Below are 5,169 nucleotides of genomic sequence, written 5' to 3'. Positions count from 1 at the left end.
GGCTATTTCTTATTCTACATTAACATAAATAATAAAAATTGGAAGCATTAGAGATGCATTTATATTAATTTTGCGACATCTTTAAATAGATAAGGAAAATGTCTTTGCAGCTTTATAACTTTTGAACAAATATAAATTATTGAACTTCTAAGAGATGGATTGAACATCTTGAAAAAAAATCTGAACAACGTGGAGACACAGTATAAAAATTAGAAAGCAACAACATCCAGCTAATCATTTACATTCTGAAAGAGTGTTAAGTTGGAAAACATTATCTGCCCTCAAGCAGTCAGAATGGGGGAAAGCTGGAAATGTTGATCATCTGTTGGTTAGGTTGTGCTTACAGTCCTCACGCTTCATGAAAGTGGGAAATGCTGTAAGTGATAAAACACATGAGACAATATTTTCTGTATAGACAGGATCATCAGGTTTATTGATCTGGCACTATAAACTTTGGATAGTAAACTGAATGGTTTGGTGGCTGGAAGATTCTTTGATCATATGTTATCAATCAACATTTAATAAAATTAGAATTCTGAAATCCTCTTCAATATATGAAATGGATAATATACAAATAAATGTATTCAATTCATGTTATATTTCATTTAAGAAAACCAACCAACCAATAATCATGTTTCCAGAATCCAATTTGTTACTGTACACCTCCAAATTTCCTTATTAGAAAAGGACAATTTTCTAATTTTTTCTTCAGGTCATAGGTTCTTTTTTGTCACATAAAAAAAAAACTTCTCAGCAACCCATATATGATTTCATCTAAAATTTCATATATTTGTATTAATAATGTAGCATTTTTTATCTATTAATTTTGTAATTGTGCAATATAGGCTTAAATGATCTTTTAACATATTAGTTACTTTAATTCTAATATCTTTCTTCTCTAATGTAAGTAGGGCTAATACTGTTTTACTTTCTTCCTATCAAGTTTTTTTAGTCCTAATTCTCCACAATTTTATTTTCTCATTACTACACTGCAAACAGAATATAGGAAAAAGGTACTCACTAGTATCCCACATTGTTACAGTGATCCAGGTTATAGATGCAATTCAAGAACACTTCATACAGTCTACCAATCAGAAGATGATTTAAGATTAGAAGATAATAGAAGCAATAGGATATTTCAAATAGAGAATTGAAATTGAAATGAAATTAAAACCTTTAATGTTTCTCATGCACTTGAATAAATTGAATATAAACTCAGTCGAATAGATGGTCATTAATCTATATAAAGGAATTTAAATATGAGTTAAAGATACATTTTGACATGGATGAAAAATAACTTTAAAAACCAGTTTTTTTTTCTGCAATGTGTAAAGCTGCTTTTTGATAAAAATGAAAAGTGATTCCATCGCAGAATTGATTATTGAAAAACAAAAATGTTATCAAGGTATGAAAACATTGAGGTAAAATCTTGGTTCTGATAATCTTGATAACTACAGCTTTTGAAGAGATGACTAATATGCATTCATAGTAGATACTACTCATAATGTTTAGGAAGATTAGTATTACCCAAAGAAATTAAAGGGATATGTAAAATAATTTCATTAAAATTTAGAACAAAACACTTATTCCCTGCTGTAATCAGAATACTATTATAAATTACAATGTTTTTTTCCCTTTATGTTGGTTTATTTCTGCTATGAAGGAAGCCCATCCCTAGTCTCTCCTCTTCAGCATTCATTCAAATCATTAGACAGCATAATCTCCACAACAAAAAATGTACTGCACTCTTGTTCCTTTTATGTGCCATAAAGATTTGATCATTTGTAAGATCAAAAAATTCCTAAATCAGAAAAGAATGAGGCTAGGCCTGAGGTGCATTTAGTTGTACTGATAAAGAAATATTTTGACACAATTTTTGATCAGAAAAACACAGCTTCATGAAACTGAACCAGTTTCTGTACAGCAGTTCTGAAATGTTCAAATATTGATAGTTGAAAGCGATTTTTGAATTTAAAATTTAGTTAATGGAATAAAATTATATATTCCACACAAGAAAATGAAACATTTTTTCTTGAATTTTAATTAGGGCACAAAATCCAATTTAGCAATACCATGATAAAATGACAGCCAAAGGTGTCTCTTGAGCAGGTCATAAGAATTAGTACTATGTGGTATTCTAAATCACAAAGAAATCTGAAACAACATACAGACAGAAGAGCTGCTTAAAGCATTCAAAGGTAACATCTGAACACATTAGTTATCATGCTGAATAGTAGCATTTAGACAAAACACAGGTATATTCTGAAGTCATACTTCAGAATATATCTTCAATTAATTAACAAATCCTTTGTTTACTTCTTTATATTTACTGTCCTTTAAGATTTGATGCAATATTTCTTACCTGTATTTTCTGTCATCATCATGAAAGTTATAGAAGAGCTTGGGTTGGAAATGAGCTTTAACGTCATCTTGTTCAGTCCCCCTGCAATAAACAGAGAACATCAACTAGATCAGGTGCCTCAGAGCCCCATTCAACCCTACCTGAATGTTTCCAGGGCAATCTGTTTCAGGCCTCACCCTCATAAAAAAAAATGTCTTATATCTAGTCTAATCCTTTATTGCTTAAAATAATTAACCTATGCCCTGTTGCTATAGATCCTACTAAAGAGTCTGTCCCCATTTTTCTTATTCCTATTTAATTATTGAAGGACAAAAAAAGGTCTTCTCAGAGCCTTCCTTTCTCCTGGCTGAACAACCCCAACTCTCTCAGACTTTGTTCATGGAAGAGATGCTCCAACCCTCTAATAACCTTGGTGGTGCTGGCTCCAGCAGTTCCATGTCCTCCCTGTGCTAGGACCTCAGGGCTGGATGCAGGCTTGTAGGTGGGCTCTCAGCAGAGCAGAGCAGAGGGGCAGAATCCCCTCCCTCCCCTGCTGCCCACGCTGCTCTGGATGCAGCCCAGGACACCTTTGGCTTTCTGGGCTGGGAGTGCCCATGGCTGGGTCATGTCCAGCCTCTCACCCACAGCACCCCCAGGTCCTTCTCACAGAGCTGCTCTCTATCTGTTCATCCCCCAGCCTGAGCTGGTAGCAGAGGTTGCTCTGACCTAGATGCAGGACCTTGTCTGGTCTGGTTGAACCTCATGAAGTTCTCATGGACCCAGTTCTCAAGTTTATCCAGGTCCCTCTGGATGGCATCCTGTCCTTCAGGTCTGTAAACAACACCACTCAGCTCAGTGTCCTCTAAAATTTTGCTGAGCATATATCCATTTATCTATATCGTTATGAAGATATTTAATAACACAGGTCCCAGTATAAATCCGTGATGGATTCTTCTTGTCACTGATGTCCATTGGCATTCTAAGCCTTTGACCATTGCCCTCTGGATGTGACCATCTGGATACTATCTTAATGATCCAAGAATCTACCCATTGAATCCAGCTATCTCCAATTCAGGAAGAAAGATGTTGTGGGGGACTGTGTCAAAGGCCTTGCAGAAATCCACAAAAATGAAACTTGTAGCCTTCCCTTGTCCACTCCATCATAGAAGGCCAATAGTTGGCTTCTGTCTTTTTCTATCTGTGGTTGTTTCTGCAGATCAGCTCCCTGTCCTCTATGTGCCTTAGCATAGTTTCTTGGAGGGTCATTCCATGATCTTCCTAGGCACAGAGATGCAACTGAGAGGGTGGTACTTCTCAGACTTTTCCTTTCTATAGATGAGCACAACATTCCCTTTTTCCAGCTGCCTGGTTGGAACCTGACAATCAGAATTTTTCAAATGTCATGGAGAATGCCTTAGCAAGTGTATCAGCCAATTCCCTCAGAACTCTAGTTCTCAGATCAAGATTCATTCATTCCCAGTGCATTTCACCAGGTCCTATAGTCTTATACACAGGTGTATAAGGCTCCTCAGGTGGTAAGGAATCTGATCCCTACTTACAGTGGAAGAGACATTGTTTCTGCCAGTCCCATCCTGCTGTCCATTCACTTGAAAGCTGTGAGAAGTTGCTGTTGAAGACTGTGTCATAAAAGTTGAGTTCCTCAGACATCTCCGCATCTATTGTTGCGGTTTTCCAGCACTGTACAACTTCTTTGACTTTTCTGATTAATGTATCTGTAGAAGACCTTCTTACTCTGTGCCCCTTGCTAATTTCAATTCCAGGTTCATCTTGGTCTTTCTCACCCCACCCACAACTGTGGAGTTGTGTTTTTATATGTTTTATTACATTTTTATTCTGTCATGGTTTGTTCCAGCGTACCCCCATATTGTATTCATTTCTCCCTGAGTTTTCCCGCCTTCCCTCATGTGTCAGTCTCCCTAGAAAATGCCAAGTCATTTCCCTGTCCCCTCCCAGGTGCCTTGTCCGTCACTCGGTGTCCATTCCCCTACCTCTGGAGACTTCCATCCAGGGTGCCGAGTGATTGAATGAGGGCCTAGGGCCCCTCCCCTGTCCATCCCTCACTGGTTCCCTTGTATGTCTATCTCCACAAGAGCCACTCCCTAATGTCTCCCCATTGTGTGATCAGTTCCCCTCCCTCTCCCTATATAACGTGTTGCCAGCACCCCTCAGTTGCTCTTGTTGGCTGGCCCCCTCAGGTGCTGTTTGGTCCACAGGACCTCAATAAAAAGGGAAGGGAAGGGAAGGGAAGGGAAGGGAAGGGAAGGGAAGGGAAGGGAAGGGAAGGGAAGGGAAGGGAAGGGAAGGGAAGGGAAGGGAAGGGAAGGGAAGGGAAGGGAAGGGAAGGGAAGGGAAGGGAAGGGAAGGGAAGGGAAGGGAAGGGAAGGGAAGGGAAGGGAAGGGAAGGAGAAAGAAAAGAAAAGAAAAGAAAAGAAAAGAAAAGAAAAGAGAAAAGAAAAGAAAAGAAAAGAAAAGAAAAGAAAAGAAAAGAAAAGAAAAGAAAAGAAAAGAAAAGAAAAGAAAAGAAAAGAAAAGAAAAGAAAAGAAAAGAAAAGAGGAAAAACCAGTTTTATCATCTTTGAGGAGTAGTGTTATTGATTGGAAAAGGCAGTTTGAGATGTTAGAGAAAACCAGACAACACCAAAATAGGATTAAGTAGAAGAGAGCAATAGAGAGACCAAACTGTGCTTCAGGTAATGTCTAGTGTACTTTCATGTAGAAAGCCCAACATAATGGCATTTCAGTCTAGATTATGGAATTCCTTTTGAGATCAGGCCTGATTTTTTTCCCTTCTTCTTACTGTTGAACAA

At 37.8% G+C, this 5,169-nt stretch overlaps 1 long non-coding RNA gene across 1 annotated transcript; it reads right to left on the bottom strand.

Annotated features, from left to right (window-relative positions):
• Positions 1-363: 363 nt before the first annotated feature.
• On the bottom strand, positions 364-2,413 carry LOC110472747 (uncharacterized). Its single transcript, XR_002465755.3, has 3 exons — positions 2,363-2,413; positions 1,022-1,084; positions 364-374 (listed from the first exon to the last, which is right to left on the bottom strand). It is a non-coding gene; the product is annotated as an uncharacterized LOC110472747 (long non-coding RNA).
• Positions 2,414-5,169: the final 2,756 nt, after the last annotated feature.

This window comes from Lonchura striata, chromosome Z (assembly GCF_046129695.1).
Source record: "Lonchura striata isolate bLonStr1 chromosome Z, bLonStr1.mat, whole genome shotgun sequence".
Classification (NCBI taxonomy): domain Eukaryota; kingdom Metazoa; phylum Chordata; class Aves; order Passeriformes; family Estrildidae; genus Lonchura; species Lonchura striata.
This window is presented reverse-complemented; position numbering and strand designations above follow the sequence as displayed.